Below are 26,052 nucleotides of genomic sequence, written 5' to 3'. Positions count from 1 at the left end.
GGCAACAAAGTGTCAATCAAAATGACATTACTGTGGCGACGATTGGAGTTTCGGTAACAAAAAGATCTCTGTTTAGTGTTTTCTAAAAAGCCCCTTATAGGGTTCCGCCAACCAACAGTTGTAGGAAGTGTTAGTGCCATATGGGATTGTCAATACTCCACATCAGTGCAAGTGACCCACTTAGGAGGCAGCAATGACAAAGATCAGTCAATTAGCTGAAAGAAGGTGGATTGACAATGCAATCATTAGGAAAACCATTTAATTTCACTTGCTGCCAACTTCAGATAAGAAGTATATACACAATCACCCGAGACAGGAGTCTAGGTTAATATTTTTTCTAAGTGGTTAAATATTACCACTTATTGGTGATTACCTCTTTGCATATTTGTAAGAAAACAAATGAAATGTATTACTGTGATATTAAGCCACATTATCTTGTAAGGGATTTAAAGAAATTTCATAATTTGGTCTGCCAATTATGTTATTTCTCTCTAGTTTCTGAATATAACTAATTAAAACAGTAATGGGTCTGTGAGCAAAGTTTCTATTAATATTTCAATTATTTAAGTACTGAGAGAAAATTATTTCCCACAAAATCCTTTTCTACTTAGCTAATTAAATAATTTTCCATTTTGCACTAGGAGAAAAAAAGAGAGGTAGAAAACAACTGAGTTTGCTAATATGAGCAACTTGGAGGATGAATTCATATAATTAGAAATGGGAGATTATTTGCAAAAAGGACTACAATAATTTCCTCCCTCTCTCTGCCCTTGAGCAACTCCCTCCCACACTGATCCTCAGCTTGCCCATCTGACTCGCTTTGGTTAATGGGACAATAGTAAATGTGACATAAGCAAAGATCTGAAAAGTACTTGTGCATTGCTCTTCGGGGCTCTATAACCATGACCATGAAAATGAGACCAGGCTAGCCTGCTGGATGACAAGGGACATATGGCCAAGTCGTCTCCTGCCTTACCTGACATAGAGCCAACAATCAGACACGTGAAAGAGGCCATCCGAGATGAGCCAACCTCTGCCAAGCTTACCCAGACCAGAAAAACAGCCAGTCAAATAATGAGAAATTATGAATATTTATCTTTTTAAAAAATATATATTTTAAGCCACTAAGTTTGGGGTGGTTTGTGTTGTAGTAAAAGCTAAATGTTATAAAAGGTATCATCTTTAAACATTGCACTTATAGAGAGAGAAAAGAGAGAAGATTAATTGATTTATAGTTCCATTCATAGTAAAATTTACTGAAAGAGTGTGTATACTCATTGTCCCCACTTCCTTTCTCCTAAATATCCTTAATCTCCAATTGGATTTCTGTTCTCTTCACTTTCCTGAACCTGATTCTGGAATGTCAAACTCCCCTGACCTACCACTCTCACCCCTGTCTCCTTAATGGCTCTGCCTCTTCTTAGTTTCTAAAAGTTGAGTTTCTTGGTCTTCTTCTCTATTTTATACAATTTCCCTGCATAACTCATCCTGTCCCATAACTTTAAATGCCATCTATACACTCATGACTCCCATATTTACATCTTCAACCCTGCCCTCTCTTCTAGATACCAGGTTCCTATAACCACCTACCTACTAAACATCTCCACATGGATATTAAACCTAACATGTCCAAAATAGGACTCTAGTTGTGTCATCCTGAACTGCCAGCATTCCCTTCCCACAGCTTTCCTAGTATTTATTACTGGTATCTCTAATCATCCAGTTGACCAGACAAGAGGCTAGAAGTTGTCCTTAATTGTTTCCTTTCTCTTTCTCTTTAGATGCAATCCATCAGCAAATTGTGTTAGCCCTATGTCCAAAATATATCACATGTGAATCCTCTTCTTTCTGCTCCCTCTCTTAACTATTATTTCAAAACACCTTCAGTTCTTTTCTAAGTTATTACAGTAGGATCCTACATGGATCCCATTTCCACCCTTTCTCCACCATAGTCTTTTCTCCAGACAACAGCCAAAATGATCTTATAAAAACATTCAACATGTATCGGATCATATTATTCCCTTGCTTAAATGCTCCAATGACTTTATATTGTACAACAAATAAAATACAAACTCCTTACTGTATAATCTACCTTCTGCCTTCTTCTCTGACATGTCTGACTCTCTCTCCAGAATGTGAAATTCATGAATTTTGTTTGTTTTGATTATTGGTTTGTTGGCAATAGTCAGTTCAATTGGAATTTATTGAAGAAATGACTGAACGGTCATAAAATGAATAAAAGGCTGTGTTGGCACTTGTGTTCTTAAGATTATAATTTTCTTATTTAAATATTTTTAATACATCAAAATTACGTGAAATACATATGACTTAAAAATGAATAAACATAAGTATTGCCATCCTTGAAACTCTTTGTGGTCACTGTCATCTGGATGGTTTCCTAATCTCAATAGGAATAATGAGATCCTGGAATGATGAAACAAAATAATAATGAAATTCTAGATTTCCTATTTCTATAGATACTACAAACAACAGATTCGGGCTAGTATCTTCATATACAGTGATGAGAAGCACAGGATTTAGAGTTATTTTCATTTGGTCCTCCAACCCCCTCTCCACCTATCAACATTTTGTTCTGTGCTCCCAAGGCTGAACGAACTCATCTTCTGGTTTAAAATTGGGTTCAGTCTATGGCCATGCCACCCTGAACAAGCCCAATCCTGTCTGATCTCGGATTGGGCCTGGTTAGTACTTGAATGGGAGACCTCCTAGGAAGACCAGGTGCTGTAAGAGTTAAAAAAAAAAAAAAAAAAAGATTGGGTTCAGTCAATAGGAGCATTATCAGGCTATTGGAAGGTAGGAGGAGTGTGAGGTCAGGGTATTTACTCCTCTCTGCTGTACTACTGGTTGCCCATATCCTATCAAAGGTCACAGGTTCTGTCTAGGAGTCCTTTCCACACAACTGCTCTACCTGATTCTGGTAACACTTCCCTCCATTTGCTCCTTCATGCTGTTGCTGGCCCTGGAGTATTCTACCATCCCTTCTCTAAACCCTACCCACATCTTTGTAAATGGCTTCTTCATTAACTCACCTCAATTATTCAATTTGAATGTGCTATTCGGTTCACATTGGGACCTTGGATGATATAGTAATTGATACCAGTATTGGTCCCAGAAGACTAAATTGGACACAGAAGACTAAAATGGAATTCTGGGATATAATGGATCACAAAGTCGAGGAGTATGTAGCCAACTTCCTTGAGACACTGGAAATCCTCGTAAATTCAGTGACATAACAATAACTCAAATGATCACACAATACAGGTGGAGGAAAAGGTTTTTTGAGAGCAAATAACTGTAGAGTTTGGTCACCATGCAATAATAGCAATTATAAAGATTACAGGTCAGCTGATATTTTTATTATTTATTTATTTATTTTTAGGCGAGGCAACCCTTGGTTGACCTCACAGATTGCAAGGACCTTGTCAGCTTACAATCCCTTATTTTTTATTTTTTATGCCTACAGCACCTGGTCTTCCTAGGTGGTCTCCTATCCAAGTACTAATCAGGCCTGACCCTGCTTAGCTTCCGAGATCAGACGGGATCGGGCTTGTTCAGGGTGGCATGGGCGTACACCGGCTGATGTTTTTAATTATCCTAGAAAAAGTATGTGGAAGGGAGAATAAATTGAAAGTTTGGTTTTTAACTCAGGACACAGGTGCAAAATAAGAAAGCCTTGAAGGCAGCTAAAGTAGTTGTTCACCTCCTGACATCACAGGGCATGTATGGTTGAGAACTAAGCTCACAGATATTAATGGGATCTTGAGAAATAAAATAGGGACATTTGGATAGACAGAGATGATAAGACTGAGAATTTTGAACCCCAAATTTCCCTGAACCCCTCTCACTGGAGGAGGCAGACCCTCCAGACCCTCTTTAATCAGATGATTCTAATCACAGCTGTGGTTCTGGATATAGTCCTGTTTATGGCCAAGTAAATAGAAACTTTGGCACCTGGTTTGTAGCTCGTGACTTAACAAAATTGTTTAACCTATCCCTATCAGCAGACATAATCAGAAGCTGTTTGCCTTCACATGCACAGACAGCAATATAACTGAGTATACTAGAGGTTATGTTGGCTCTCTTGTTCTCTGCCATAATAAAGCCTGAGCAGTCCTTGATCATCTTGATTTCCCATAGAGTAGCGTGCTGACACAGTATAATCATGACAGTAACTGGACCCAGTGAACAGGTAGTAGACATAGTAAGTAACTATGTAAATAGTAAGATATATGCATCCCAGAGTGTGAGAGATCAAGAAGATTCAGTGACCTACTGTATCATTTAGGTTTCTAGGGGTCCAGTGGTCTTGAGTATGTTGGGAAATCATCTCTAAAAGAGATAAGCTGCTTCTTCTTATACAACCTACCACAATGAAAGAGGCACAGTGATTTCAAAATAAACGCGGACTACATTTGGTCATTGTTCTTGAATCCATTAAGTAGGGCCAAGAGCAAGATAAGACTCTGTGGGAGGTCCAGGCTGTAGTGCTAGTCTCTTGGGCCTTGTCTCTCAACAGTATCAGAAGTATCTGGTAGGGGCAGACAGCAGACAGCAGAACCGCATGGAGCTTCGGGCAGGTCTCAATAGGAGAAACTTCTACCAACAATTCTCCATTTGAAAAGCAATACCTGGCTTGCTACCAAACCCTTGCTACTAATGAGTGCCTGACCATGAACTGGGTGTCATCTTACCCACATTATCATAAAACTAAATTGCCCAGCAGCATTCCATTGTAAAACAGAAATGGTATAAACAAGACTGAACCCAAGCAAGTCTAGAAAAGGCACAAATAAACTACTCAAGTTGGTGCCTCATTCTGACATGGTAACTGCTCCTACTACTTTACCATATTGCCTTTCATCTACACTTACAGTTTCATAAAGAGTTCCCTCTGACTAGTTAATGAAACAAGTAAAACTCAGGCCTGATTCATAGATAGATCTTCATAGCATGCTAGCATCAGCTAGAAGTCAATAGCCGCCTATACATGAGTGGCCTTGAAAGACATTGGTGAAGAGGAATCCACCTAGAGGACCCAACTTCAGGTTATTAATCTGGTTGTCCACTTTCTTTAGCAGGAGAGATTGCCTAAAATAAGGATCTATACTAATTCGAGATGATTAACTAATAACTTGTCTGGCCGTTGAGAAACTTAGAAAGAATAAGATTGAAAAATTGATGACAAGGAAGACAGGGGAGAGGTATATAGATGGATTTCTCAGAATGGAAAGAAAGTTTGAAGCTATTTATATCCCCATAAATGCCTATCAGAGGTCCTCCACTTCAGAGGTCACCTAGTAATTAGGTACACAAAGTAGCCCGTCCTGCATATATTTGTCAGTCTCTTTCTCCAGCCACCTTTTAAGGAACTAGGGGTGATTACAGCTTTCAGTTGTTGCTAACCCTAGGGTTCTGCACCATCTTTATTGGTTTCCATAAACCTTGATCTAACCAAAAAACATAGGCGAACACAATATTGGTTGTTCTACCCACAGTTTTTTAAGCATTCCTCAATTATCCAGTTTCAATGTGCCATACATTTTCTACAGGGACCTTGACTGATATAAAATGTAAGTAAATTTTCAAAAGGTCTTTCAGCTACTTATAGCCTGGGAGACGTGGGGAAGTTGCATAACTCTCTAAACGTTGGGTTACTCTTTGGAAAATGAGGACACCTTCCTCAGAGTGTTATATGGAGTTGAAATTTGAATGCATAGTTCCTGATACATAGATAATATTCAGAAAGTGGTTGTGGTTATTATTATTAATCTTAATAAATGAAATAAAAGAAAATCTAAATGAAATTTTGCCAAGGTAAGTGGCTATGTAATATGCCTTTAGAAGTACTGCTGCCAGTTAATAGTGATAATCACCACCACTTGCTAAATACTTTCTGCATGTCAAGCACTCACAATCACCTTATAGGCCTCATCTGCTTTGCTCCTCATAACAAACATATGAAGAAGGCACTATTGTGATCCCCCATTTTACATATGAGTTTAAGTAATTTGCCCAGTGATACTGCTGATAAGCAGCAGAGCTGAGATTCAAATCCAAGTCTGACTGTAGATTGCAAGCAGTAACCACTATGTTATGCTACCTTCACACCAGTTCAAAATATTAACAAACATTGACAAATCTACAATGAACATATATCTATTGTGTTGTACCCCATTTATAGATCTCCCCAGATTTGCTCTACCAACACCTGCCTTCCAGGTCCTCACCTGCCTCACCTCCACCATTGCCAGCTCTTTTATCAGGCCTAGGGTGAGGGCCAGGTTTTGGCCCCCTACACCCATTGCAGTGGGAGCTATGGAGCTCCAGTGCCCAGAGGCCTGATCTAACCAGAACCACAGACTCAGAAGTACAGCGGGCCCTTGAATAACGTCATTTCATTCAACATCGTTTTGTCATAATATCGATGAGATGCCGTAGGAACTTAACTCTTGTTTATATCAATTAGTCTATGGTGAAACTGGTTTCATTATATGTTGTTTCGTTGCAATTCCAAGAATCTATCGATGACATTAAGTGAGAACTTACTGTACTGCAGCAGGAAGTATGCGCTGTGGCTTCCCTCACAGCCCTTCTGAAAGGTTAGGTGACAGAGCCCAGAGTTGCAGAGAGTTTAACACTCCACATGGCAAAACTTTGACCAGTGAGAGACATGAGACAGAAAGAAATCGGCAGACCCATCCCTCCTCTATCCTCTTTCCAACAGACTGTTCCCTGGAACAGCGGCTTGGTGCAGCCTGTCTGGAGATAAGTCACATGACCAAGCAATCAACTATATTTTTCTCTTGAAGGTCTGGCCGGCTTGTTAATACATCACTTTGTATTTGCTTTTCCTGCTTCCTCGCCTTGCTGCCCCTTTTCCCTCATTCTTAATTGTACCTCTCGATTACAGTGATGGATTGTCCAGGTTTGCCTAGGACTGAGGGATTGCCAGGATGTGGGACAATCAGTGTTAAAACCCGGACAGCCCCAAGCAACCCGCCCCCCTCAAAAACGCATTAGGATTTGAGCATTGAATTGGGTTCTGCTGTCCAAAGAATCCTAGGTGTGACAATTAGGACCAGTGAGAGTGGACCACCCGAGTGGGTCATAAGACTAGATGGAAAAAAATTTATTGTCACTAGAGACTCTCCCATGACTTGGAGTTTAACTCCTGACAAGGACCCCTGGGACCAGTCTTAATTCCATTGCTGGGATGACTTCTTGAAGCTTGGGCAGACACATCAATGGTCTATTGCAGACGTTCTGGAACTGCCTGACAGAGCGCTGAGAAGTAAGTGGTCACAAGGCGAGAGAGTGAGAACGTAGGAATGGATTAAAATGTGGAACTGGAGAACCACGGCTTTTCTCTGGGAGGGCCCACAGGACACTTCCTTCATCGAAGAAATAAGGGGTGCCCTGGTAAGAAGAGCAGCACTACCTCTGAGAAACTCGGTGAGGCAGTCCTCTGCATGCCAACACTTTAAGTACGAGATGCTGCCTCGAACTCAGGCTCCCTAGTACCAAAGGGTATAACGAGAGTAGGCTCCCTTGCCCCTCTAGTTTCCACCACAGTGGAGCAGCAACAGGAGAGCAGTGAACTCAGAGGGTTCATTCACCCAGCCCCTCCCTATGGGATTGCCATGGTGTGGCTGCATTCCTCTGCTGAAGGTCAGATCTCTCAGTCAGCTGGCTCCCTTTCTGCCTCCAAGTCCAGTATCCCCCACCCCTTTAGTTCTAGGAGGCCCCTATTACTGGTTCCAGGGTATTACACTGTTCAGTCAGGCTTCGCAATAGCCCACTTCACTTTATAAGTAACCCTTTTCCTGAAATTGATTAATTTGACTGTACCATCTGTTTCCTGCCAGGGCCCCATATATGCTTAGAATATATTTGGGAACTTTTCCCAGAAACGTTGGGGAGAGGAACTGGGTGGCTAGGGCACAGGGAGGGGAGAAAAACTTTCCAGGGTACACTTTGAATTTAGAACCATATAAATGCATTACTTATTTTAAAAAATATTTCACGCTCTTGTACAATTTTAATAGCAATGTCAAGTCTGTGGGGGGCAGAGGGGAGACAAGGTGGCAACTGATATTATAAGCCTTAAAAACGTGACACAGTATTTCTATTTCTAGGAATTTATCCTCAGAAAATATTTAAAGATACAAAAATTCATGTACGATGACGATTCATTACAATTTGTCCTTACGTAAAAGATAATTTTCTAACAATGTAAATGCTCAACAATAGGGGCATTTGGAGAAAATCATGTGATAGACATCTCTGTAGCCGTCAAAGAGTGTGCTTTTTAGAACAATTTTAAACGACACAAGAGACTCCCACGACAGAATATTAGATGACAGAAGTAAAATATAAAAATCTGTGTACTTTTGTAAAATACAAGTGCATATATTGTCTCTATTTTACCAATAAAGGCACCTAGGCAGAGAATAGTTAATAGGTCACAGGGTTTATAAATTTTGATTTGGGAGGCTATGAGTAACAGAATATCCAACTTAAAGAATTTCAACAATAGAAGAATGTGATTTTCTCACCAAGAGATCTGAGCATAGGCAATTTTAGGGTTGGTTTGGCAGTTCAATTATGTCATTAAGGACCCATGCTCTTTCTATCATTTTATTCTGTCACCCTCAGTGTGTGAGCTTTATGTCCTTAGGCTTATCACTTCAGGTCACAAAAGGCTGCTGCAGCTCCAAATGTCACATCATCATAGGGAATGATCAAAGCAGGAAGGCCTTAGAAGCCAACTGGGTTATATCAGGCTCTTTGTCTGGGCCAACTCTTTGGGGGCCCGTGATCTAACCCAGGGTTTTTCCAAATATATCTGCACTGCAAAATGAACTGTCTTATCATGAGGGTCTACTGTTCTTGCTTAAAGGACTTGAAACAAAACCAGAAAGAAAGTCAACCTTTTAATGGAGTCTCTTCATCTGTAAAATGAGTAGGTTGGACTAGATCATCTATCTGAAAGACCCCTTTCAGCTCTGCCTGGCTCTAATTAGGAAAAAGCCTGGCAGAAAACACACCAAATGATTAACTGTGGTTAATTTTGGATGATAAGATTATGGAGGATTTTCATTTTCTTCTTTATGATTTTCTTTCTTGTCCAAAATTTTTAGAATGAGTGATGTGTTATTTACGTAATGAGAACATATATCATTTTTTAAAAGATCCTAAGTGTTCTAAACTAGAAAACATTTTAAAACTAATTTTACAGATGTAATGTGTGTCATTATTTCCTTTAGTTTGTCTACCAATAGTTCAGCCTGTTTTCCTAAGCCTTATTTCCATATTTTGACCATTCTATTACAATAGATGTAAATGTCATCCTCAGTTACAGTTATAGGTCTTTTAGTAAAATAGTAGACATGAGTAATGGTGGATAGTAATAGCAAGCTATTTCTTCTTGTGTGAGCTCAATTGTCTTAACAATCAAAATCTCTCCAAGAAAAGCCACAGAATATGTGGGTAAATTCACAATGCATTTAACTGCCTGCAAAACTTAGTTATGAATCACAGACTATGAAAGTAATCACATATAGATTTATGTACGAAAATACTCAGAACTGCATACTAATCTTTGTACTTTGTTTCTCATGGAAATGAAATTGTCTGTCAACAATTTCCAAAGGTCTTTGGGTCCAACGCACCTCACAAATTCCTTCACATTCGTGAGGCACTGACATGTTAAAAAAAAGAACCAGAAGGTGAGTTAATAACTTTTTATTAGCAACAAATACTGTCAGTTGATTTTTCTATAGTGACAGACTCACTTCATTCATTTTTGAGAAAATGTCTGCCAAATACTCACATCAGAAACACCATAGTTTGTCTATCAGGCATTCTTTCAAGTGAAAATGATACTCCCTGAACAAAGCAGTTAATTCAATTCACAACTCAAACAATCCCACGAGTCCTTTTCCTTGAAACAACCATTATCCTTTGGTGTACAGTATAGTACCCATTTTATCACTCAGACTATAAAAAAGATATGTGTTCAAGGATCAAAATTTAATCATTTTTACTGCATATTCAATGACATTTTAAGTGAAACCGACTTTTTAAATTTATTTTTTATTGCTACTGTATGTAGATGAAGAATATAATGACTACTAGTACAGTTTGGTATCAGTACCTTAATTTGTGTTAAAGAATCAGCACTTTTACCCACCTTTGTTTTTGCTCCATCAATGCAATGGCAACACAGAGAAAAATGCAAACAAAGCCTGAGTAGTATTACTATTATGATGTCACAGGCCTACTGAAAGTGTCTTGGAGAATCCCAGGAGTTTGCAGATCCCTCTTTGCAGATCCCACTGCTTTCAACTACGAGCAGGTAAAATTTAATTTTAGAAAAGAAAACTAAATTAAAAAGGAAAAAGAAATTAAGACAAAAATAAATTATATGTGTTAATTAATAGAGTAAAAAAAAAATTAGACTCTCAATCCTTTAAATACAGAAATTCCATACTTATTAGTGAGCTATATAAGTTAAGGCTTAGGTAATAATAAATGAAAAGGCATTTCCTAAAATAATTTATTTTTCTTACTATGCAATATTCTATTACCCTATCAAATTTTCAAACACATATTATTATTCTAGTTTGCTGCATTTTTCTCCCTGACCCATCTCCACTCCATCCCAAGAATTTCTTAAGATTAGGAGCTACATGTTATTCATAATTGAAACCTATACTTGGGATATAGTCAGTGTTTCGTAAATGCTCATTTTAGTGAATTAATATATCTATCAATCAATCAAGAAACAATATGAGCTTTTAAAATTAAAATTGTATACGAGTTAATTGAAATAAGAAGGAAGCTGATATATCATTTTCTTCAGGGGCGGATACATTTAAATACATCATCTAAAAACTTACCTATCCTGAGTTCTTAAAGTATTGCCAATTAAAGAGGATCTTGCCTAACATAACTTATCACAAAATGACTTAATCACTCTGTTTTTTTCCTATTCTTATTTCTGACTCCACTAAATAACACAATCTGAATGTCTGCAATGCCAGAAGTGAAGTATGGTGAATTGGGCATCTAAGTCTACTTTCAGACTACCAGAATGATTTTTTGCCACCTAACAAGTACTGAGCCGAGTCTAATACACCCACACATAAACAAGCACAAATGCACACTCATGCATATACACCACACAATAGGTAGGAGAAGAAACGGGCATATGACAACAAATGCACTGCAAGATAATAGAGCGAGCGTGCATGCATGTGTGTGTGTGTTTAGAGGAGTGTAGTATGGTTCCCAGTTTGGTAAAGCTATCTATTCTAGATTTTTCTTTAATTTTCTTTAGTAATTTTGAGAAACTAGAACGACCATAGGATCATTGGTCCAATCCTACCCGATTACAAATAAAAAAGCAATGCCCAGTGAGCTGAAGTATAACCCACAGGACAAGAGAGAAAAACAGAAGTGCCTCATTTTTTGATGTTTTAGCTCCCCCTCCCCATGTCCCCCTCGCTTTTATTCCTGGGTGAGATTCTGGGATTGCGTCCATTATGATCCAAAAAATGGTAGAATTGCTTTTTCTACATTTGCTTTGATTCAGCATTAATGTTTGACCAGCTGTTTAGGAATAAGTCCACCTTGAACAAATCCCCATCTGAATCATTTTCGAAACAAATCATTTCAGGTTAAGGAGCAGCTAGCTTGTGTGACTGCAACTTGGAAGGGGTTTCTAAGGCACAGATAGATAGCTGTTAAAAACAAAAATTATTAGAGAGAATCTCATCATATGAAAGTGGCAGCTAACATAGGGTCATTCATTCGTTGTTTATTGAAGAATTACTAAGTGCCAGTGCTGTCCTAGCTTCCAGGGATATAGCAGTACGCAAGATAGATAAGGTCATTTGGAAAATATTAGAGAACTTCATGCTCTCACGAAGCTTACATTATATTGGAGAAATGACAGTGACTAAAGAAATTAATACTGTCTCATAGACATGAATGATATGAAGAAAATAGAACAAATTAACAAGACAAAGAACAACTGACGGAATAGTGGGGAATGGAGTTTCTTCAGAAGCTTGATAGGAAAAGTCTCTTGGGCTAAGATGCGAATGATGAGAATGTAGCCATGTGACAAAATATATGGAATGAGCACTCCTAACAAAAAGAACCTATAGAGTAAAGGCCTTGAGAAAGGGATGTGTATGGTTGGAGAGAATTATACAAGACGGGGGTGAAGAGGTCAGCTGAGGCCTGATCATGAAGGCTGTGCTAGGAGTTTGGATTTTGTTCTAAGTGCAATAGAAAGTCACTGGAGATTTGTTTTATTTTTAACTTTTACTTTGAAATAATTTTAGACTTACAAAAGAGCTGCAAAGACAGTAGAGTTCCTGTGTACCCTTCACTCAGATTCCCCTAATGTTAACATTCTACATAGCCATAGTGCAATTATCAAAAGTAAGAAATTAACATTGGCACAATAGTATTAACTAAACTACAGATATTATTCAGATTTCACTCATTTTTGAACTAATATCCTTTTTCTATTCCAGGATCCAATCCAGGATTCCACACCACATTTAGTGAAAATTCTTGTCTTTCTTCAGCTTATATGATCTTGATACTTTTGAAAAGTACTGGACAGGTATTTTGGGTTGGGTTTGTCTGAAGTTTTCTCATGATTAGATCAAGGTTGTGGATTTTTGAGAGGAATAACACAAAGGTGAAGTGCTCTTCCCATTGCATTATATCAAGGGGTAGATGATACCAACATGTCTTATCACTGGTGATGTTAAATATGATCACTTGCTTAAAGGGGTATCTGCCAGGATTCTCCACTGTAAAGTTCTTTTCCCATTTTATTTGCTCATGATTCTCTAGGTCAGCAATTGGTGCTGGGTTTATCTATGTGGTTCCTCTGCTGGTCTTGTTATCTGGTGGCTCAACTGAGACTGAATGGTCTAAGATGGCCTCACCCACATGTCTGGAGGTTGGTATTGGCTATTGGCTGGGCCACCTGTCTGTAGCTGACTGATCTGGGCTTGTTCACATGGAAACTGGATTCTAAAAACAGCAAAAGAGAAGGCAAGCCCTAGTGCACAAGCACTTTACTACCATCTGCTCGTGTCACATTTGCTAATGCCCCATTGGCCAAAGGAAGTCACGTGGCCAAGCCTAGTGTCTATGGGATGAGTAGGGAATGGCACAAGGATAGACAGGAAGGTGCGATGCGTGAAGGGCCATTAATTTAACAATCAACCACAAGGCAATTAGGAGCAGTGCTCTCTTCCTACAGTTGGTAAATAACAGCTAAAACTAAATGGAAACGTGAACCAGTTATTCTTCTGGAAAAACATTATTTTCCTGAGAGTATTATAACCTAGCCTAGGACGTCTGCAATTTTTCTCAATGTCACAAAACTCTAAAGACAATCAATTTGAAAAATATATGTGTCATAGAACATTTTGCAAAGAGAGAGATCATACAATTAGATGATGATAGTCTTTAGCAGCTTCAAAAACGTCTGAACTTGGCCCTTACGCTTTGAATGAGCATATTTGTAGACAGGAGATTGAACCAGATGACCTTTAATGTTCTTTTCCAGTACTGATTTTATGATAACCATTTAGTAATCAGTCTATTACAGCTCATTCTATCTTGGCTGAGAAAATGCCCTTTTTTCCTACAAGCACATACACATACGCCTCTGCATAAAGCAGAGCTCTGAGACAAATGACAGTTCTGTTTCACAATATTTGTCTCCTGACAGAAGAGGACCAGCTCTTGAGTTATTGCCTCATTAATGAAAATAAAAATCATCGACAACTCCTAGAATTATGGAAATGGAAATATTGAAACTTTGGTTCTCAAGGGTTATTTCTGACTTTCATTTTCCTTTGAACACCAGAAACTTGGATTTCTCTCCCGCTATTCCTAGATTAGTGTAAAGATTGTAAAAATAAATGTTGATGGTCGGAAGTATCAAAAAAATGTAGGTGCGGACAAAAAAGAGAAAAGAAGTAATCATTGTCATGTTTCATGATGATTAGAAGGAAAATATAAATAATGTTCATTGTTCTCTAAAAAAGTCCCTCCTACAGGTAAAATTCTCATTTCATATAACATCATAAAAAGAAAGCTTTTTCTATTTGCTCTGCTGGCACAGCAAAGCTTATGGGCAACTTATAATTGCCTGAGTGCCCAAAGGTTATGGATCAATCACTGCCAGTCATGGCAAGCTGCAAGCCTGGGAATAGTCAGAGGCCTGGGATCTTTTTCACTAAGGCAAAATGGCTTATTGTTAGATTTGGAGGAAAAACAGAGTGAAAGGAAAATGCTATTGAGTGTACTTAGTGAGAAACATCATTTATATCTGACAGAAGCACATTTTTAATAATGAGGCCAGCAGGGAGAAGACGGGGAGCAGGAAAGACCTTACAAAGAGAGCTCTGCTCAGTGAGCCAGCTCAGCTGGTGTGAAGTGGCCCCAAAAGTCCATAGGGGGAAAAGAATATTATATTTTAAAAATGCAGTGTGCAGTGTTTACTTTTATTTTTAAGGGAAAAAAATGCTCAAGAGTCAACCCCACCCAATGACTTCATCTCAATTCATTTATTCTTTCCAGCTAAAATGTCTTGATTATACACTCTGTATTCTTTTATAACTGAGCTTATTTTTTCAATTATTCAAATATTCTACATTATCGTTTAATAAAACGAAACTTCACTTTTGCCAGAAGTTAGTATTGAATCATATGGAATTGTCAATATTCTACTATTTTTTGACCTTAAAACAGCAACTTCATATTGTTTAGCCTCATACAGTACCTATAAATAATTAGTATATGATAGAGTTGGTGTTTTACATTTGTGGGGACAGGATGGATTATCTAATAGATGGTCCTGGGACTATTAGACAAGTGTTTGGGAAAAAAGTAGGAGCCCTATATCTATTCACACACAAAAATGAATTCCAGATATCACTATTTAGCTAAATGTTAAAAATATAGAAAATTAAGAGAATTTGGATGAATATTTACATAATTCGAGAGGGTGCAGAAAGCATTTCTTATCAAAAAAGCATAGGATAAAAGCCATGATAAATTTAAATATAATTTTTTAAGTGCCAAAACATCAATACATCACTTTTCAAAATTCTATAAGTAAAATTAAAGCACAATTTGAAAACTGAGGAAAATATTGGCAACATAAATGGCAGAAAAAAAAGCTGAGATTTTTACTATCAATAGGAAACAAATAAATAGTCCAATTAAAATGAGCCATTTCCAAGAGGTGACACAATCTCAGTAAACCTCACAATCAAAGATCAGGCAATTGAAAATATTAATAAGATATCGAGCATCACCTTTCAAAATAATAAAATAAAAAGAATGACAACACAAGCATGAGTAAGAATATAGTAAGATAAATGTTCTCATTCATGTCTAGAGAGGTAGGATTAAATTCATGCTTTCCTGTGGGTAATTGGCGATTTGTATCAAAGCATCTTAAAAGTCTGCATATCTTCTGAACCTCCAGTTCTACCCTTTGCAAGTTATCTTTTTTTAATTATTTTTTTTAATTTTTGCAAGTTATCTGAAGGATAAAACCACAAATGTGTCCAAAGCTACATGTGTAAGTATTTCATCATAGTGAAAATTTAGAAACTAACTAAATATTCCAAAATAATGGAATTCTTCCAAAATCACAATATATACAAAGAAAAATACTATGCTAGAGATAAAACTATGTTTTAAAAAAATATTTCTAGGTAGGAAGAAAAATATGGTACTTCTTTGAAAAGGAAAAAAATCAGGCTATCAGTTGATATGTGCACTGTACAACCAGGGTGTGGCAGGATTCGCATCATGATTTAAGCTGTATACAGCAGCCCTAGTGCCTTATTTCCTGGTCTTGGCCTGATACCCAGTACCCATGAGGTACTGAGATACATGATGGTGATGTTATTACCTACACAGAACATAGATATCCTAATTTAGCCTCTTCCCCAGAATAAGGAATGGATTATCTAGAATCATTTTGATATAAGTAGTGGCAGCATAGGAAGGGGTGAGGTAAATCCCACTTTGTGGGCCAGGTGAAGTCTGCCTTCGATAAACATTGATAATTATCTCAGTGGCACCCCAACACTCCCCATTTTCCCTTTATTCTGCTTTTTTTCCTTCATACATACTACTTTCTAATACTTTTTATAATTTATATATTTATTATTTTTATTATCTGTCTCCCCCTACTGGTATGAAGGCAGAGATTTTTGTCTGTTTATTCATGAGTGTATATGCACAGCACCTAGAACAGTACCTGGGACACAGCAAGACCTCAGGAAATATTAATCACGTGAGTGAATGAATGGAAGTTTATATTTACTGTATGTATACCACGCATCAGGCACCTTAATTCAATTAGTCAAGGACAGCTTTTAGGGGAAAAGAGATCACAAATGAACAACATGAAGGGTAATGGTGAAAAGGAACAGCGACACACCATCCTCTTTGCCCTGCTCATGGCTGTGAGTGTGTTGGGTAAGACTCGATTAGTTATAAGTGAGCCAAATGTCCCTATCCCTATTAATTCGAACTTGGGGAGTTGCTTCTATCTCCCTGCCAATTGTCCTTGTGAGACGCTGCCCACTAAATCCATGGTGGAGGAGCCCAAAGTAAGAGAGCTAAGAACACCCTTCTCATTCACTCTATTCTAGGTTTAAAGCCCGTGGGCACCTCTCCATGAATCTGGAATTTTGCATCAGGGAGTAGAGGAGTGTGCGACAAAACAGTGGCACTAAATTATGTCTCAATGAAGAGAGTAATTGCAATACTGCGCAGATATTCATAATGGTGGTCATTTCCAATGAATTCTTCTAAAATCACATTTTTTTGGACTCACTACTTAGAATTCTTATTTTGCTTTCTATATTCAAATTCATTATTCTCAGAAGGATTGTACTTTTATCCTAGAAAGACTAGTTCTTTGAATCATACCTCATAATAATATTCATTATACTTTCCTGCTGAGCGAGATCAGCTTTGAGCTTCTTTAGGTAGAAGTGAAGTTTAAGAACCAATATCTTGCCACTCTTTCCCTCTCCCCATGTTATATCTATCATAGCAACTGTCTTTTGCCTCTATGTTGATCATTAGTTTGAATGTGCCTGCATTTTTATGCTTTTACAAAAGAAAAAATAAGTCTCCTCCTATGAGTACAAAACAGCCAGGTTTCCAGACACGAAAAGGAACTTCGAAATTATTGACAGTTCCTGACATGCAGATAATTCTTCCAGAATTGCAGTATTTCCACCAGCAATACTTGAAAAACCACCAGCTCCTTAGAATAAGCTCTATGCAATGTTCAGCTCATACCATCCCCATAATAACAGGAAAAATACAGCTTCATAGTTCTCCCTTGAAAGGCAATGGAGTCTAGTTGATAAGAGATGAGAGGAGACACCAGAAAACCTGAATGCATTTCTGACTCTACTTCTTAGATACTGTGCTTTCTTTTTCTTTACCTCTCCTCAACTCTTTTCTTCCCTCTCCCACCACCCCTTTTTTCTTCTCTTCTTTCTCCCTCCCCATCTCTCTCTCTACCTTTAAAATGAAATGTTTATTTGTTATAAGTAAATTTATACTAGAAATGACACTACCAAGCATTGACAAAGATGTGGAGAAATTAGCACTCTCAAACATTGCTGGAGGAAGTATAAAATGGCACAAACGCTTTGGGGAAAGCTTTGGCATTTTCTTATAAAGTTAAAACATGCATTTACCTTATGACCTGGAACTTCTGACCCAAGAGAAATAAAAAAATCCGTGTCCACAAAAAGACTGTATAAGATGTCAGAGTGGTTTTATTTGTAATATTCCCAAACTAGGAAACAAATGTCCATCAGGATATTTGGACATTTAACATAGGCCTGTCTAATACACTCTTTGAAAGGGGGGAGATGTTCTCACCATTTTATTACTTGTCTTGAGGCAAAAATGAAGAGCCGAGGAGACAGCCTCCTCCAGAGGCAGTCTCTCTAGTAACTTCACCAAACAGGAAGTGTATATAATTTCTCAACACGTATTTTCGTGGTAGAAAAACCAGACTGTACTTTAGCCAAATGATCAAAATTAACACCACCAGTAAAGGACAAACAGACACACGGTGAGCCTCCTGCTGAGACACCCTATGTGGATGCCTTAGCTTCCCTGAAAAATATTCCTTGGTTGCTTTCAAGGCATTTGGGAACCTCTTTGTATTAGTTCCCCTGGTAGAAAGATGGACCCTCCTTATATCTCCTAAAGCAGTGATTCTCAGACTCTCCTGTGCTTACCTATCACCAGGAGGTCTTGCTCAAATGCAGATTCTGGTTCAGTAGATCTGGGGTGGGGCTGAACATTCTGCATCTCTAATAATCTCCTAGGTGATGTCATATTGCTGTTTGGCAGGACAAACTTGGGTTAGAAGGTCCTAAAGCAGTGATTCTCAAAGTGCAGCAGCAGTGTCGCCTGGCAACTTGTTAAAAATGTAAATTCTCAGGCCCTACCCCCAGACCTACTTATTTACTGAATCCAAAACTGCAGGGATGGGACCCAGTCCAGCCAGGGCCTAAACTAGAGATAAGTAAAATTTAAGGAGGCATCTATTCTCAGCCATGCAAGTGCAAGGTTGGCACCTGAGTCTGGCAGTGGTATCTTCCCAGAACTCCATGATGCACATTGGAGTTAGAGCACCATTGTCTTCTTTCTTCTCAGTAAGTCACCTCACTACAATAGCAGCCCCATTGTATTTAAATTATCTGGGCCTCAACTCAGGCATATTGAATCAGAACCTTTTGGGGGTAGGAAATGTTCATCTAGCTCGTAAGAGGATGTAAATGAGAGTTCTCATCAAAGAGTTGCTTACCATAAGAAGGATTTGGAAGAGAGAAACCATGATACACTAATAAGCAAAATCTGTGGAGGCATACTGCTGTTAGAGGCAACGAGTTAGATGTACCATAGAGCTGCATGACAAAAGTAGAAAAACAGATAAAAATTGCAAGAATCATGATTTAGATCACACCATTTATGTAAATTTAAAATGCATCTATTTTTTAAAATATATTATTTCTTTTTAAATAAAGATTCATACATAGAGAGGAGACCAAAGAGGAGCTGGAATGAAAGTGAGGACCAAAGGTAAGGAAGAAAAATGGTAAATGATGAGACAAACAAGCATAAAAGAGAAGAGATTTCTGCAGACAGAGATGACAATGTTCTAGAACTAGAACATTGAGAATGTGATGAATTCAACTCCAACACGAGGTCCACTAGTTGGAAGGGTGTGTAGAAGTCTCTGTAGATGGAGTCAGGATATTCGTTGAAAACAAGAGTCCCAGATGATTCTTCTGCAAACCACTGGCATCTTTAATTCCGGAGCATTTTCACTTTTTAGCACTTCCATAATTTGGCCACTACTTAGCTTTCCAGTCACCCTGCTTTATACTTTATAATAGTAATACAGTAAATGTCATGATGTGCACCCCCTCCCCAATCTTTCTTCATGCAGTGACTCCTGCCTGAAATACTCTTGATCTTTCTTCACCTGGCTAACTCTTATTTATTCTTTTTAATTCAGTTCAGGTGCCATTTCTTTGGAAAAGTGTTTCTGACCCCTCTGGCTGGGTTAAGTTCACCCACTGGCTTTCATAGCGCTGAGTTATTTGGTCATAGTATATTATATTGAAATAATTGATTTGTGTGTTTTGAAAACTCTCCAGCCCAAGAACTCAGTCTTAGCATCTTTTGTACCTCAATGCCTGTCAATACTGTACCCGCAATTCAAGAGGTTTTCAAATGTGGTAGGGCTTAACAGGTACTAAGAATATTATTTATGTATTCATTTACTTACACAAGACCTTGTTCAGAAAGGATTTAAGGTAGCACTTGAGAACTAAACTTCAGAGAAGGAGAACGTAGAATTTAACTGTAACAATCACCAGCAAAATCAGCTCTCTGCAGCCACAAGGATCCATCATGGCTGCCTGTCTAAACAGACCAAGATTCAGAGCAGGAGCCTGCAGTTCTAGTTCTGGCTGTGGCTGGTTGTCAAAAGATCTCAATCCCAGCCTACTACTGCCATCTCCAGGAGACTGGTTGATTTTCACCCAGTTGCAGCCTCTACCTGCCAGGAGAAAGTCACAGCTCTGAATTAAAATCACCTTTATCAATGAATGAAAGATAGATAGTTCATTCTTCTCTCTTTTCTCTCAGGTCTCCCAGAGAGGTGTTGCATACCCTATATCTTCCAGTCAGGTAGAGACCAGAAAAACATTTTACAGTTTCTCATCTACATTAAATAATTTCTGAATTTATAGCCTCATAAGAAAAATCCCAAAATATAGACTGCCTTTACAAAACCAGGGAGTTGCAGGACAGATTGATGCAGAAAATTGAAAAGTTCATGTCTTAAAAGAGTCACAAACCCTCCATTGAGAAAACATATGCAATTATAGTTATGCTCCCTTTCCACAGAAAGGAAAATAAATGTTGTATTTAAATTGATGTTATATAGGAGTAAGGGGGGAAAAAAGCTGAAACACTGAGTCTAAAATGAATTTGTCTCTTATTTCCAGAATTTTCTTCAGCATCATTCAGTAATGATACATTTCTAAAAGAATCATCATAAAATTTTGTTTTGTTTTGTTTTGTTTTAACAAACTGAATTATATTTGCTTAATGATAGGAAAACATGGTTTGGTAAAATCTAAATTCAATTGGCTAGAAAAACCTTTCCTATAATCTGTAAGGTACTATCTCAGAGTCTAATAATCAAGGAAAACAATTGGGACACTCACTAGAGCAGGATTTCTCAGCCTCAGCACTATCGACATTTTGGGTGGAATCATTCTTTCTTGGGGAGGGAGTGAGGGTTATTACATGCATTGTAGGATGTTTTTAGCAGCATTCCTGGTCTCTGCACACTGGATTCCCAGTAGCACCCATCCATCCCCATTCATCCACAACCAAAATATCTCCTGAATGGGAGAGAGGGCAAAATCACTCACCTCGCTACCCTCACTGAGAACCACTACACTAGAGGGAGACACGAAGCCATTCACAGATAAGATGGACTTTGTAAATTAGAAAATGAGACAGAATACACAGGCCTTGCCCTAATCTAAACCCCAAGGATTGAACTTTCTTAATTCAAAGGTGTCAAACTTGGCAGTACTATATTTGGGAGCAAATTCTTTTGTTTCTCTTTTTCTTTAATTAAAATGATTGGGGTGACATTGATCAATTAAATCAAATAAGTTTCAAGTGTACGATTCAACAATAAGTCATATATATTGCATTGTGTGTGCACCACCCAAAGCTAGATTTCCTTCTGTCACCAAATATTTGACACCTTTTACCACTATCTACCTCTCCACTCCCCTACTTCCCTCTGGTAACCAGTAATCCACTGTCTGTGTCCATGTGTCTATTTGTTTGTCACGTTTGTTTGTTGCTTTCAGTTTTATATCACACATATGAGTGAAATCATATGGTTTTCAACTTTTTCTGTCTGATTTATTTTGATTATCTCAAGATCCATCCATGTTGTTGCACATGGTAAGATTTCATTTTTTATGGCTGAATAATATTCCATTGTATATATGTACCACAGCTTCTTTAGCCAATCATCTATTATAGGACACTTCAGCTGTTTCCATGTCCTGGCCACCATGAATAATGCTGCAATGAACATCAGGTTGTATATATCTTTGCAGATAAACATTTTCAAGTGCTTTGGGTAAATACCCAGAAGAGGAACTGCTAGGTCATATGGTAATTCAATTCTCTGTTTTTAGAGGAACCTCCATACTGTTCTCCATAGTGGCTGTACCAATTTACATTCCCACCAGCAGTGTATGAGGGGTCCTTTTTACCCACAACTTCTCCAGCGCTTGTTATTACTTGTCCTGTTGATGATAGCTATTCTAGCAGGTATGAGGTGATATCTCATTGTGGTTTTAGTTTGCATTTCCCTAATAGCTAGTGAAGTTAAGCATCCTTTCATATGTTTGTTGGCCATTTGTATGTCTTTTGGGGAGAAGTATCTGTTCAGATCCTCTGCCCATTTTTTAATTGGAGCAAATCCTTTTCTTTTTTCATTATTATTATTATTTATTTATTTATTTATTTTTACATCTACAGCACCTGGTCTTCCTAGGTGGTCTCCTATCCAAGTACTAACCAGGCCCGACCCTGCTTAGGTTCTGAGATCAGACGGGATCCGGCATGTTCAGAGTAGCATGGCCATAGATGCAAATCCTTTTCTTAATGGCATTTCAAAAACTAACCAAGAGATATTTGACAAAGAAAATCGGTCTTTCGATAATTTTGGCTTATAATAAAATACAACTCAAGAATAAAGAAGGAGCTATGTTGACCTCAGTAACCAGCTTAACCATTCTTGATTAAAAAAAAAATAATAATTAGAAATGTTTAATAGAGCAGAATAATGCCTCCCCCTCCTCCCCCCGACCAAAGATGTCTACACCCTAATCCTCATAACCTGTAAAGCAAAAGAGGTCAACGTGTTGGAATTGCTGGCTTTGAAGATGAAAGACAAGGCCACTAGGCAAGGAATACAGGCAGCCTCCAGAAACTGAAGAGACAAGGAGCAGATTCCCTCCTAGAACCTCCGGAAAGAATGCAACCTTCCTCACATCTTAATGTTAGCCAGATGAGACTCTGATCTCCAGAACAGTTAGATAATAAATTTGTATTTTTTAAAAGAATGAACAACAACTTTAGTTGATCTTTTTCTTATATAGTTATAAGATGAGCATCTCTTTCTTCCATAAAACAAAATGTCAAATGGAAATGATATAAATAAAAAATATAACATCAGAAATGAAGAATAACATGATGGACTCTTTACTAGGCCAGGCACACTGAAGAAGAATCAGTAAATAATGAAGATAATTCAATAAAAATCATCCAATTTGAAACAAAGAAGGAAAAAAATAAAATAAATATCAAAAAACAAACAGAAAGAATCCAAGAGTTTGGGACAACATTAAAGGGTTTAACATATGTGTAATTGAAGTCATTGAAGGAAGCGAAGGAAGGGCAAGACAGAGAATGATTTAGTAGGATGGTGGATGAGAATTTTCCAAATAATAATGAAAGACCACAAGCCACAGGTCCAAAAATCTCAAAGAATCCCAAATAGGTTATATAACAAATGAAAACAAACAAATAAACAAAAACAAAAAATAAATAGCTAGATACATGATAGTCAAACTGCTAAGAAACAAAAAATGAATAAATAATATGAAACACAATTGGAGAAAATAGAAACATTACATGCAAAAGAACAATATTAAGCATTACAACAGTAAATTTGTATTCTAAAGCCACTAAATTTGTGGCGATTTGTCACAGCAGCCAATAAAACTAATACAGTTACCGTCTCTGAGCATAGCACCATCCCAAGGAAAACCCAACAGAAATATTGTGACCTGTGAAGCCAGGAAAGGGAGGGTATGTCTTAGTTTTAATAAGCACAATTACTATTTTAAACCACAGTCAAAGATCTCAGACAATTTGAGGATGCACACTCTATCCCTAATAATACCTAAGAAGTATATAGCCAGTAAGTGTAAAACACTATTCTAAGGGTTTTACTATGTTAATTAATTTAATTATCATAACACTGTAATAAAAATACTTTTATTATCCCCATTCTTCTGATGAGGAAACCAAGATCCAGAGAGGTTAAGTAACAATTCCAAGCACATACAGCTAGGAAATGACAACACTGGACTTCAAATCCAGGCAGTCTAGCTTCGGAATCCAAATCAATGCTATCCAGAGCAGTTCTATGAAGTTCAGGAGGAGAATGTTTAAAAAGCAAAACCCCGAACTTCTATACTCAAAGAGGATGCTTGACCATACACACTATAGCACCTATGATTCCAACGTAGCGATGTATGCTGTTTTTGCCCACCCAGCATTCCTGCCACCTCATTTGGAGAGTAGCATCTCAGGTTTCCTTGGGCAATCACACCCTCCCACATTGCCTACAGTCTCCGTGGACTGTCAATCAAGCTGCCCCATCCTTGTCCTGGCCAATGCCATACAAGCCAGATCAATACCATCCCCTTTCTCTCCCACTTAATTCGTGCTCCATGATCCCTAGAGTGTCTCTGGTTCCTCTTTTCTAAGGCCTGCTAGTTCAGTTTTTCCTCTGATTTTATGGGTAACCCCATATCCTTCCAATAAAGTCTTTTTTCATTTAAATATACAAGAGTCAGTTACTTTCCTTCTGAACAAAAAAAATCTTAACTGAAACTGACCATTCAAGAGACCTTATATTTATTAAGAACTCAAACTGGAAATTGCCTTTTCCAACACCCGAAAAGAGGCTGGAACATTCCTCTCAAAGAGGCAGACCACAGGAGGCTGATGAGAGACTAGGCAGAGCTTTAGTGAAAGAGGCTGAAGATTGCAGAGCCATGAAAATAAAATGAAGCTACAGCTCAATAATCAATCAGAGGCAGTTTGAGAAGTAGGCGATTTTTCCTTAGTAACTACTGTTGCATAGACTATGTATCTAGGGTGAGCTATGAGCAATGACTCAACCATCCCAGCATCCACTAGCATGGACACAAACAATAAGGGATGCATTGAACCTCAACAACACAGGAGAGATGAAGTGAGGACCCGCTGGCATAATTAATCCTTTTATCGTCCTCATGTACTGCTGTCAGCAGCTATCTTGATCCAGTGGACACTAGTGACTATTGCAGTTGAGAGTGTTGACAGAGTTGACAAATCCAATAAAGATTACTTTCAGCAGAATGTTGCCTTAATAGGGCTCACTTCTTTTATAGTTAGCATATAAAAGTAAGACATGAATAAACCTTATTTTTGATTCCTGAAGCTTCTGCAAGCCTATGCATCATTGCAATCTAAAAAATGTTTCATTGTGATGCATTTTCCCTCTGCAGTACCTATTACATGTACAGCTAAAAATCCACAGCCTCCAATCTCTCACTGTTGAGATAAAAACTTTGAGATCATCGGCCACTTCACTGACCTGATTTTAACAGGTCTTAAAGTCACTTTCAGTTGTTAAAACTTTTTTAATTACAAAAAGCTACATTTTTCCAATAAATGAAATGTCAAATGTTTTGAGATTGCCTGAGGCAGACTTTTTAGTGTTGTGGGTTTTTTTAAACTTTCCATTCGTGACTGATTCAGGGACATTCAAGTCCTTATGTACGCTGTCATCACCCCCTCATCTTTTTCAACAATTTTGTCCTAGATTCAGCCTATAGAAGACAAGTTTTACTGTCACTCTTTAAGAATGTCACTGAGAAATCATTCTACTTTTTTGAGACAGTTAACTCCATGATTAGTAGATCTTACTAAAAAAAATTTCCAGTTCAGTCTTTTGACTGAATGTCATGCATTTCTAAGAACATTAAGAAAACAAGAGCAAATTAAGAATGTCTTCAGATTTCAGTGTATTTTGTATTACAAAAATAGATTGCAGTGGGTCTGCACTCAACAGTCATCAGGGTTTTTGTTGCTTTTATTTTGTTTTGTTTTACATCCTCAGTACTTATTTTATATATATATTCCCAGTAGACCTTCATCTATTCTCCCAGCCCCCACCCTCCGCCTCTGGTAACCACAAATCTGATCTCATTTTCAGAGTTTGGTTTTTAGTTTTTTGGTTTTTTTCAATTCCACATATAGGTGAGATAATGCAGTGTTTGTCTTTCTCTATCTGACTTATTTCTATTCTGACGTAGCATAATGCCCTAAAGGTCCATCCATGTTGTTACAAATGGCAGGATTTTTTTTTCTTTATTATGGCAGAATAATATTCCACTGCATGCCACATGTATATACGTCACATTTTCTTTACTCATTCATCTGTCAGTGGACACTTAGATTGTTTCTAAATTTTGGCTATTGTAGGTAATGCTGCTATAAACATGGGGGTGCATATATCTCTTCAACATAGTGTATTTTTGTCCTTTGGATATA

The 26,052-nt window shown here is 37.8% G+C and overlaps 3 pseudogenes; all 3 read right to left on the bottom strand.

The window, feature by feature from the left end:
* The window catches only part of LOC120615712 (tRNA 2'-phosphotransferase 1-like), a 67,786-nt pseudogene that overhangs the window by 10,456 nt on the left and 31,278 nt on the right, over positions 1-26,052 (bottom strand).
* Positions 3,476-3,594, bottom strand: LOC120615715 (uncharacterized; annotated as a pseudogene).
* On the bottom strand, positions 22,192-22,310 carry LOC120615727 (uncharacterized; annotated as a pseudogene).

This window comes from Pteropus medius, unplaced genomic scaffold (assembly GCF_902729225.1).
Source record: "Pteropus medius unplaced genomic scaffold, Ma_sr-lr_union100, whole genome shotgun sequence".
Taxonomy (NCBI): domain Eukaryota; kingdom Metazoa; phylum Chordata; class Mammalia; order Chiroptera; family Pteropodidae; genus Pteropus; species Pteropus medius.
The sequence above is the reverse complement of the archived record's forward strand: the minus strand, read 5'-3'. Positions and strand labels throughout refer to the sequence as shown.